Here is a 12,201-nt window from a genome sequence, read left to right as displayed (position 1 = left end):
AGATCATTCTATGGAGAATTCACACAGGACAAAGCTCACAAGGAGATCTGAAGAAGTGACACTGGGACACCCTGAATGTCTCTTAAGAACTTTAGAATTAATTGTACAGCATGGAAGACACTGGCACAGGACTACCCAGCATGGCATGCCCTCATCAGTGAGGGGCTTCACTATATGAGGAAGGCAGAATTAAAGCAATTCAGAGGAAATGTGATGTCCATAAGTTTAGATGACCTACCCCAGGGGTTCATATGGATTATTTGTGCCTGACCTCTGGTAAAGTATTCTGAAGTCATATTGGGCTGATCAATTTGTTTCAAACATAGTGTCTTCTTCGACAATGAAGGACAAGAACCAATACAAGTTGATTAAGGAAGACTCAAAGGAACATTTTAAGGAATGAGAACCCAAAACTTGTATCTTGAGAAGCACAGTAGAAAGAACATCATGAGTAGAGCTGAACTGAACCAGTATAGGGCCAAGAATGCAAAGGGAGGATGATGAAATCATGGGTTCAACTTCTTAGTATTCAAGCTGGAGGTGGTAACTAGACAGTTGATACTAGGGGCTGCTGTTGAGAACAGGCTGAATAGATAGGCGCTGACTTTTACATGTCAGATTCTGTGAGGCCAGAGCAGAACTGGTCATAGTTAAAACAAAGACTATAGTTAGGAGTGAGATAGAAGAAGAGATGGATGAAAAAGACAGGTGATTAGGGTCAGTGGAGAGAAGTGGAGGCGAAAGAAAATTTAAGATATCTGAAATGGTACAATTTGAGACAATGGAAGTGACTAAGGTAGACAGGAGAAATAAGTCATAGAAGACATTGGTGAACTGCAAAGGCAGAGTATTTAAAAGAGAAATCAGGTGAAAAGTAACATCCCTGGTTATGAGAAAAGTTGTTGATGTTGAAAAGAAAATTATGAGACAGGCCCTGGATTCATTGAGAAAAAAAGGGGAATCTAAGAATTGGCAATGATTGGGTCACTCTCAGTAAGACATGAGGTCATGAGCTTTGAGTATGTGGAATAGATGTAGGGTTGGGGGACATGTGTCAAATGGGAAGATTTTGGGGTATCTTTTTTGAAATATGTAAGCTGACAAGAGAACCTGGAAGAAGGAAGGAAAAATAGAATGAGAGGACAATGTGACAGTGTCCATGGGAGGGCATAATGAAGCATAAAAGAGGGTTCCAGAGGAGTGGGACAGGGAAAAGACAGGAGGTTGTGGTCAGTGCATGTGAATAGGTCATTCCATCATCCCTAGAGTGGCTTTGGAGAACATCTGGTTCTCATTTCCATTTAGTGAGCAAAGACTTTGTGGAGGATGTGGAATATTGGGGGGTCGTTGAAGGAGATGAGTATTAGGACATTTTTTGAACTTTATGGAGAATGTCAAGTACCCGAGTAATCATCTCAGGACAGGAAGTGGTTAGTGAGACATCCTGAACAGAGGTAACAGATGTCCTGGACAGTTATGTCCTTTGGGAACCTAAAACTGGACAAAGAGAATGATGAGTCACTGAGGCCAAATCAGAGAATCATCAAGAGAAAAAAAGTTTACCAGAGAAATTTTTAGGAAAGGTCAACTTAAATAAAATAAGAGATACATAATACAGTGGAAAGATCACTGATTCTGTAGTGAGAGGGCATGGTTTCAAATCTCTTTGGACAAGTCTTAGAACTTTCTAGGAAATGAGGAGGTTGGCTTATATGGAATATCAGATTTATCGTACTCAGACTATCATACTTAATTCACCAGCCATTTATAAAATACCTACTGTATGTCCTACCCTCACAAACTTACATTATATAGGGAATATATAAATAGAAAATATCATTAAAATATACAAAAGAATTGCAAAGAATTTTATTTTCTTAGGGGGGAGCCAGAGAGCATTTAAAAACTAAGAAATCAGAGTAAATAGTTTGAAAGAGGCAAAGTCCTTGAGCCAGGAAGGGAACTAATGGTCCCAAGAAATAGAGCTAAACATAAAGGGCCTTCAAGGAATGAGAGTCACAGCCCATGCAATGATGTGGAAGTGAGAGGTAGACTAGAGCAATAAGCTGATGTTCCATGTAAAGGGGCCAGATCCAATGTATCTTGATTTCAATTAGTCTTTATTCTAAGCCTATTATGTCTTAAGTACATTGGGAGGGACCAGTGATACAAAGGAAAAAACAACCAAAATAACCCAAAAAACATTCCTGACTGATAGCCCCTAGGGAGGAAGCAGGAGAGACACATGGACAAATAACACAAAGCAAACTAAATACAAAAGGTATTAAGCAATTTGAATTTGGACAAGGAAGATTAATAATTGGAGGAATCATGAAAGGTCTCAAGTAGGAGCTGCCATTCCAAATTATCCATACATGATGCTAAGTGGGGCATTAGTTACAGCCTGCTTGGCTATGCCGTGGCACCCAAATAGATTGGGAAGAACTCTGGATGTCAGCCAACGTGGGAAGAAATCAAGTGAGAATTGGCCAGATTAAATGGTGACAAAAAAGATCACATGTGTGATCAATTTCATTACCATTCACTAAGCACTTAGATGGGCAGGGTGCCGTCCTCAGAATTGGGCTACAAAAACCAAAGTCAAGTATGTGAGGGAAGAGGAGGGAGCTTCACTTCCTTCCTCCCACTCATAACCTACCTAATCAGAGCTCTCCTTTGCCCTTTATACCTTTATTAGGCCAGAATTATGATGAGGGCATATTGACCCCCTAATTATGTTCCCCATATCCCTAAATATAGAAATAGGGAGTGGTCAAGTCCACTACTCTAGTTGGAAGGTCACAGAGGCACCTACAGCCAGAGGTTCAGTGACTGACCAGCCTTTACATAAAGACTTCTAGTGAAGTTAGGAGTTAGCACTTTCCACTTTAGGACAACTCTAAATATGAGGAAGCTTTTTCTTCCACTAAGCCAATATTCACCCCTTTGCAACTTCTGAATTCTTACTTTAAAATCATGACTTCAGAGCTAGTCTTGGAGGCCATTGAGGCCAAGTTCCCCATTTCTGAGACACAGAGATGCTAAGCAAGAGATCCATGTCTAAGAATGAGCAGGATTCAAACCCAAATCTTCCTGATTTCAACCCTGTCCTCTTTACCATGGGACCTCTCTAGGGAGAGGAACTTTGGGGCTAGGCAGAATATATTTAATCTCTCTTCATGATACTTCCCTTTGTATAGCAAGGGGAGCAAAAATTACCTGTATGACACCAAATGCAAAGTTAACTTTTAAAATGATACCCTTCATCCCTTATTGTCTGTATCCTATGGCAAAAAAGGTTAGAAACAGAATTTTGAAAAAGGCCGTCCCTTTATTTGGCTATTTCAGAAATGTGTAAGAGTGGCTTAATAGGGCAGCTCCCAGATTTGTATCAGCTCCCAATCCCAGATGGAAGGAATAATGATTCAGTTGAAAGAAGAAGGAAAAAAAAATCAGTCCCTGGCAAAAATGAAAACCTCATTGCTGTAGCATTCTTGCCCTAGAGTGTTACATACTTTACCAAGAGCAATGAAAGTGAAGGCAGGAGAGGCTCATAACGAAAAGAATGCCTTCTTTTCTCTTGTGACATTCCCATTGCTTAGATCTCAGGCATTTGGGGAGAATGCTGAAAAATACCAGTCCATGATGTAAATCTAAACAGTGGCGAGGGTTCTTAATTTGTCTGGATTTTTAAGGGGAAACAGCTCTTCTGATTAGTGTCACAAGAGACAGAGATGCATATGGCTGACGTTCCCAAGAGTCTTCATTTTGATGTAAATACAAGAACCCTCATCTCCACTTCATCCTATGGTACAGTGAATGAAGACTGAATGAGTCTTTAATTTAGTGTAAAAGATGACCCCCTAGAAGATGCATTGTATTCTGGAAATGTTTTAAATGCCCAAGCTTTTCAGTGGATAATGAAGAGTTTTTGGGCTTGCTATTCTTTCAAGATGAAGAAGAAAATTTCTGCATTAAAAAGGAAATGTTCTGGATATTAATTTATCCTTGTAAGCAAGCACCATCTTATGGTTTTATATATTTAAATTCTGTTTTTATTCTGGGGGGAGGAGGTTCCACAAATGTATATTTATATATTTTTATTTTTAAAAATTATAAGGGTTCTTTGGGTTCTGTTTCTCCATCCATAAAACTGTGAAGTGACTCTGCTTCCACATGGAGGGGAGAAAACCTCAAGGTCTTTCTGGGATAAGTGATGTTCCAGTAAACCATTGAAAATTATTTGAAAGTAATTGAAAGGATTTCATCGGAGGTCAATAAGGCTGTAGTCCTTAAAACAATGGCAGAAGGGGCAGTGATAACAACAAAAAATTATAATTTCCTTCAAAAAGATTCCCAAACTAGTAGCCCAGAATCTTTCTAAATAATTATCTATTTCATTGAAGTTGTTGGTTTCATTGGCATTCAATTAGACAAAATCATTTAAATTATTTTTTCCATTCCCTCTTCATAATTTGTGAATTCTAATTTTGCTATTATCAAATACAGTGATTCCTGACTGTTTTATTTAAGTAAATAATGGTTTGTTGATGTCATGTGTCAGGTATATGTCTAGTGAGGCTTTAGCCGAAGCTAATGGCTACCAGAGACAAAAAAAAAACAGATTTGGAATCACATAAGGGAAACCCTTCAGGAATAAAATATGCATTCCTTCCCAGAAAAGTTGGGAAGCCAGAACACCATTTCAAAAAAAAGTTGCCAGCAAGACAATGAAAGTAACTGTAGGGGCAGCATTAAGTTCACAACTTTACTCAAAAGAAGGGAAGAAGGAAGAAAGAAAAGTAAAGAGGAAAGAAGAAAGAAAATTAGAGAACAGGTATGTATTAAGTGCCTCCCAGGTGCTAGGTGCTATGCTAAGACTTTGCAAATAAAATCTTATTGTTTTTTATCTATTATCACCTTCATTTTACAGTTGAGGAAAAGTTAGGTAGAGTTGTCTTATTCAAGATCATTCAGTAAGTATCTAAGACCAGATTTGAACTGAAATCTTCCTGTCTCCAGGAATAGTTGTTCATCTATTTAAGATTCATAAAAAGAGTAGAATGGGTGAAAAGGACTATTTCTCTAAGGCAGAAATTCTTAATGTAGAATTCCTGAACTATTTATATCTATATAATATATATATATATATATATATATATATAAAACATCATACGTATATGCTTACATATATGCATTTTTAAATCAATAATATATGCATATATGCACATACTTCTGAAAAATAGGTATACTCCTTTTCATTTCTGTTTAGTTACTGGCAAAGAACCATCACATCTATTTTTTTTTTTCCAAAATGCTATTGAGGCGTTCCTTCTCATTTATTTTTTTTGTTAGACTTATCTAGATTTGATAGATGTTGAATTGAGATTCTCAATTATTTTGGTTCTATTTATGTCTGGATTTTATTAGATTTTCCTTTAATTCTTTGGATATATAAATATTCTACGTCATCTTTAAGGAAATGTCTGATAACAACATCTTGTAGTCCAGGTTTGGTGTTTGGATGAACTGAGACATTCCTCATCATTGACTGCATGACAAAATGCTCAATTTTTAGCAAGGATAAAGGATATAAAATTTAGATTGTTTACATTTCCCCCTTTATATATTGTATGAACCTGGACAAATCATTTTTTTCTATTTTAAATTTATTTTTATTTTTGTACAAATGATGTTTTTTATATATTTCTAAAATATTATTGTTTAAGAGTAAACATAATACCCCCTTCCCCCCAAAAAATATAGGCCCTCATGAGCAATAAAGGAAAGAGAAAAAAATTTAAATTTAAATTAAAAAAATAATTATAGTAATAATAGGGGCAGCCAGGTGAGCACTGGCCCTGAAGCCAGGAGCACCTAAGCCCAAATCCAGTCCCAGACACCCAACAATCACTCAGTTGTGTGACCCTGGCCAAGCCAACCCAACCCCATTGACCTGCAAAAAAAAAAAAAAAAACAAACCTAAAATAATAATAATAGTAGTAGTAGTAGTAGCAGCAGCAGCAGCAGCAGCGGTGGCGGCTAGGTGGCGCAGAGGATAGAGCACCAGCCCTGGAGTCAGGAGCACCCAGGTCCAAATCCAGCCTCAGACAACCAACAATCACCCAGCTGTGTGGCCCTGGGCAAGCCATTGCCCTGCAACACCCCCTCCCCCAAATAAAAATAATAATGAAAAATGTGCTTCAGTCTGTGTTCCAACACCTCCAGCTCTGTCGCAGGTGGGTCACATTCTTTATGATAAGTCCATCACAAAAGCCACTTCCATATTTTCTGGACAAGTCATTTAATCTTGTTTGCCTTAGTTTCCTCATCTTTAAAATGAACTGGAAAAAAAACTAAAAAAAAAATGAAATAGACTTGAAAAATTGGGGCGGCTAGGTGGCGCAGTGGATAGAGCACCGGCCCTGGAGTCAGGAGGACCTGAGTTCAAATTCGACCTCAGACACTTAATAATGACCTAGCTGTGTGGCCTTGGGGAAAGCCACTTAACCCCACTGCCTTGCAAAAAAACTAAAAAAAAAAAAAAAAAGAAAGAAATAGACTAAAATGAACTGGAGAAGAAAATGGCAAGCTACTCTAGTAAGTGTGCCAAGAAGACCTCAAATGGAGTCACAGAGTGAGACATGTCTGAAAAATCACTGTGCAACAGCCAGACTCCTCCCTCTTCACATTTCCTGAAGGTAGAGACAGGTCTGTTCCCACAGTGATCAGTGTGATCTGACATCCACCATCCTGAAGGCTGATCTTCACCTTTTTTGGGGGTGAGTATTTTTATGTTCCTAAGTGATGGGGAAGTCATGACAACATAACCAAAGATCAACAGGAAGCTATGCAAAGAGATGTAAAGCCTGAGCTTTGTCCCCCACTTAGGGAAATCAAGTCCTAAGCCTTGAAATGAAGGGAGAGGTGAACAGTACATGGGTACTACTCTTACATTGTTTCTTTTAAGCATACTACTGTTTTCTTGCTTTTCTCCTGTAACCATATTTATTTTTATTGTTGACATCTTTGAGTTATTATTTGCCGCCACAATCTTTGACAATATTACCTGAGATACAACGTCTGCCCTAAGTCCACATCTCCTTTTCTATTTCCGTGACTCTTGAATACAACATGCTGTTATGTTCTACATTCTAATCTATTTGACTGCCACCTAAATTTTGAGTTCACATTGTGCACATCCTCAGTTGTGATTGTTGATTATATACAGTTTCTCTCTTCCCATCCAGCTTAAATAGAATTTCTTAATATATTTTGTTTTTACATGATCTATATTTCCTTCTATGTTCCTTTCCCTCTGGTTTCCCTGAGAACCATCCTTATACAATTTTTTTTTAAAAAAGGACAAAACTGCTTGATCTGTCCAAAAAAAAATGACCCTATATTCAATGTTCCACATTTTTGCCTTACCCCCTATCCACAAGGGTGGTTTTGGAAGTTGGCACTTCTACAATCTTTATTATTACCCCTTTAATCTGAAGTCCCCTGTATTAAGTATTAAGTAAAGGATTATTAAGTAAAGCTATAAACTGAAGATATTTGAACAGATGAAAGATCCTTAGTCTGGGCTTTGTGTACTTGAAGAATATATCTTTTCAATATCTATATTTGTTATTTAATTGGATTCCTTAGTAATTTTACACATTAAAATTCATGTGAGAAGAGGTTGCTAATGGGGTCGTTGGCAGAAAGATCAGATAATCCTTAATGCATTTTTCAGCTTTCAGATCTTTGATCTTCTGATCCCGTGACTTTGCTAACATCCAAAATGACAACTTTTGAGAGAATTCAGACAAAAGTATCATCATCCATAACTATTGACAGTGTTTAAGCTAAATATAGGACACATCTCAATCACCTTTCAAAAGCATTTTGCCTAAGATTCAGATAGAAGAGTCCAGTGAAACCCTAAATTTCAAGTTCTGTTCCTAAATTATCAGTCCTTGATACTTAAAGAGGACCAATGATATTATGATGTTGGCATCAGTGGTCAGCTGACTGATCAATCCAGTATGTATAACATTGCTTATTAATTTCTCCTCATAAGGGTAACTATCTTTTTGGACCAAAATAGTTTAACAGCTGTCAAAAGGGTCCATAAACATCCCTATGGCATGTAGCTAGGCAAAAATTAAGGTCATACAGCCTTAAATTTGCTGGATTATTTTTTGACTCTACATTCAAAATTCAGAGTTTGCTGACTGGTGTGGGATCTTTGGTAGAATCTTGCACTAAGAGTTCCTTATTCCCAGCTAGTCTTCTGTCTATATTTATCAACAGCCTTTCTTGTCTAAACTATGGATCATTGTTGGTGATTTTTGTTTAAGATTGTATCTTCCCCAATCTTCCTTCTCTCTTCTCTTTATTATCCTGGATTCCTTTTAGACATATCGATATAGCTATAGCTATATCTATATATATATATATATTCTGCTTCCCTTGATAGACTATAAATTCCTTGAAGGGAGGGACTATTTCACATTTTTGTTTGCTTTCTTGATCTGAAGAAGAGTTTCTGGCAGGACAGAAAGTGCTTGATAAGTGTTTGCTGACTGATTCTGGAGAGTAGATCTACCTCCTCTGGACATGGTGGAGGAACATTCTTTTTTGAAGCACAGTTGAACCATGACCTTATGCTGACTGGTCTGTTGATTCACTTATTCTCCTAACTTCATCCCTGCATTAATGGAGATTTCCATACAATGGAGTCATGCCAAATCTGGCTTCCTCTTGGTATGTTTGTTTCTCACATCAAATTTTTATTTTTTTTCAAATCCAATCTGATTTCATGGGAATAGGCAACTCCCATTCTGGAAACCTCCTCTACTGATAGAACTCAGCCATTCATTTGGAACTTTCAGCCTTAAAACATGGAGAGTGTAAAGGACCTACCCAGACTCCAATAGTCAGTACCTGTCAGAGACAGAACTTGGATCCTTGGCTTCCTGACTCCAAAGTCAGTTATTCAATCCCCCCATACCATCTTCTTTCTCTGTTCGTAAAAGGCAAGACCTCTCTTGTAAGAGCAATTTAAAGTTACTGAAATCTATGTATATGTAGCATTACCTTTCCTCTGGCATATAAAATAACATTTACGTCAATTATTAGGAGGTTTCGTTGAGCATTTTAATGCTATTTGAGACCAGGTTCACTTATCTTGTCTGATAGGGTAAAAGCATGGAAAATAGCAACTTTGCCTCAACCATCTTTGGAGTCTCTCATACTTAGGAATGTGCCTGAGGTCATCATTTTCCTGGGAAGTTTCCCCTTAAATAGCACAGAAATTAGTACATGGATCTTCATCCTCCTCCACTTTCAAAATTACCTTGCTCCTTAAAATAAAATAACTTTATAGTGCACAGGACAGATGATTGGGACTAGAGTCAGAAGACTCAATTTCAAGTCCTGGCCCTGCTATTAACTGTGTGACTTTGAACAAGTCTTTTCTCTGTTTCCTCATCTACAAAATCAGAGCTTAGACTAAAGTATATTGGAGATCCATACCTGCCTTAAATCCTGGGACTCTATTTACCCAGACTTTTGTGCATCAAAAGGTCATGGTCTCTGGACTGCCATACTTAGTGACGTTTTCCTCAGACCTTATGTTTCTGAATTCACCAGGAGCTCAGGGAAGACTCACCCCATCTACCAGTGCAAGTTATCAAGCATCTACCCCATATAGCCACAAAGTTGTTTGTGTCTCTGAGACATTATGACCAAGGGCCCTTTGTCTGATGGATCAGAACTGAGACTGATTCTTTGGTTGACTTTCTGTTCAGTCTGCTAGGTACCCCCCTTCCCCCATTTGCTTCCTCCCCTGCTCCCATCAATATCTTCTGGCTTCCTGAGCATCAGTCAAAAAAGAGGTTTGGCCGTTGGCAGTTGGCCACCATCTTGACAATAGCTCCAGTTAGGAGTTATGGACCAATAATGGGTTTTATGGTGTATCAAAGCAGACTAGACAGGGGAACATACATATGCATATAAACATAGACTTGTACCTCATACTATACTATGCATACATTCACATATAGAGTATAAGTAAATATACTCTACCCATGTTCTCTAAAAATCAATGTACACATAGACTCTATCTACTCCAATCAGGGCCCCAGCCTGGGGTCTGGGCATCTCAAGACTTGGACCATTTGGGCCTGAGTCCTGTACTTCCACGTGAGGCTCACTGAAGATAGCAAATGCATATTCATCCTCCCCCACATGCATGATTAACTTGGGAAGCTGACAGGAAGCTGTCAATCTGTTGAGCAAGTGTGTGCTTTATAAACCAGATGTTGAGCATTATTCACCATTTCCTTTGATACCAGAGCACCCCGTCATGTCGAATAGGAAATGAAGGATCTGGCTGAATATCTTCTCATTATGGGCCTGAGCACCAGCCCCACGCCATCCATATCCAGATGCTCCACGTGGGCAAGCCTACTGGAATGGAGCTTTCTGTTCAGATCCCACTCGGAGTCAACTTTGCTGGAAGTTTGCCCAGGTGGACAACAGTCACCTCCCACCCCCCTCCATTAACATAAATGTTTATTCACTGTCTGAGTTTTTCTTGGAAACCATGTACATGAATCATAAGGGTAGCTTCCACCCAAGTAGCCTCTGTAGTCTGTGGTGGGCTATGAATGGACCTTCTCCTCACCCCCCCCCAATTCCTCAAACCCTTTCAGTGCTGCAAGCTACCAAGTTTGAGGAAGCAATGACTAACTATTGGGTATATACTTCTATATGTCTGTGTTTTCTCCCCAAGTAGAATGTAAGCTCCTTGAGGGCAGGGGCTGACTCATTTGTCTTAAGCTCTGCTTAGGCAGAGCACTTTAGATGCTTAATAAAGCATCCTGGAAGCAAGTATATGTTCTGGTTCACTAGTAGACATAGAAGAAAAAGAAAAAAAATGTTCATTGTGATTTATGTAACTCAGTGGAAAGATCCCTGGATTTCCAACAAAAGACTTGGGTTCAGATTCCATCTCAGCCATTGGAAATTATCAGTAGGATCTTGGATCGATGATCTAACCTGCCTGAAATTTGGTATCCTCATTTATATAATGAACAAAATTGTCCAAGTAGCCTTTAAAGTCCCTTTAGTTCCAGGGCCTAGGCAAAGTCTTGGTATGGCAACGAGATTATGGAACCATTGTAAGCTTCCACTGGAGCATCCCCAAGATTCAGGTTTGAGACCGAAGCTACAATATCCAGAGCCAAGACCTACCCAAAGTTCCTTGGGATCCTATTTTGAGCTGGAGAGGATGTCATCAAGTCCATCCTCCCTCATTCCCTAGCTGAGGAGAGTCAGAGAAATGAGTCACCCAGCTGGCAAGGGGCAGAACCAGAATTTGAACCCAGTCCTCACACCTCCACCTCTGAATCCTACATGCTTCCCAGCTTGTGAATAGCAAACATATTTCTGAGTTCCCATCCGGCCAGCATTCCTGTCCTCCTCCAGATGAGCCGTGATAACCCAGAAACCTGAATAGGCAGATTCCCACAGTCGGGTCCCATCCACAGCCAAGACCTCCCCTGGTGAGTTAAAGTGGAGATTGCCATGTGGTGGATGGGGCCAAATGGGGCTTAGCCCCTTTCCTTTGTTTACTTAGGACTGAATTAGGAGCTGATCATTTTCATATCAGTTTACTACAAGGGAGGGGGGAAAGATCATCTGTGTGTGTGTGTGTGTGTGTGTGTGTGTCTAGATTTAATTCTGTGTTGTGAGGGTATTGCATTGCCCTATGATTAAATGAAAGCTATATTTGATCTTATTATCTGATAAGATACATCTCAGTTCTCCTCTCTGAAATAATAAGTTTACAAACATTCACTAATTTACTCATGATTTTTATCAAGGAAAAATATATCTTAATACTTCCAACTGGGTTAAGCAACAAATATCTACTGCATCTTTGATAGACCACGGACTCTAAATGGAAACAATAAAGGCCTTACAGTTCTAAGTCCAACCTCAAACATTTTCCTACTTTATGACCCTGAACAGTCTCTTCACCACTGTTTGCCTCAGTTTCCTCATCTGTAAAAATGGAGATCATAGCACCAATCTCACAGTGCTGTTGTGAGGATCAAATGAGATAAGATATTTCAAGTACTTGGCAAACTTCATCAGTTATCTGCATGTTATTATTAGTTATTATTATTCCTTCAACGCCAAGTG

General features: G+C 38.8%; 1 protein-coding gene across 1 annotated transcript in view; it reads left to right on the top strand.

Moving 5' to 3' along the window:
* Positions 1-12,201, top strand: part of CACNA2D3 (calcium voltage-gated channel auxiliary subunit alpha2delta 3) — an 804,577-nt gene that overhangs the window by 527,261 nt on the left and 265,115 nt on the right. The window lies entirely within an intron of this gene.

This window comes from Macrotis lagotis, chromosome 8 (assembly GCF_037893015.1).
Source record: "Macrotis lagotis isolate mMagLag1 chromosome 8, bilby.v1.9.chrom.fasta, whole genome shotgun sequence".
NCBI classification, from domain to species: Eukaryota; Metazoa; Chordata; class Mammalia; order Peramelemorphia; family Peramelidae; genus Macrotis; species Macrotis lagotis.
This window is presented reverse-complemented; position numbering and strand designations above follow the sequence as displayed.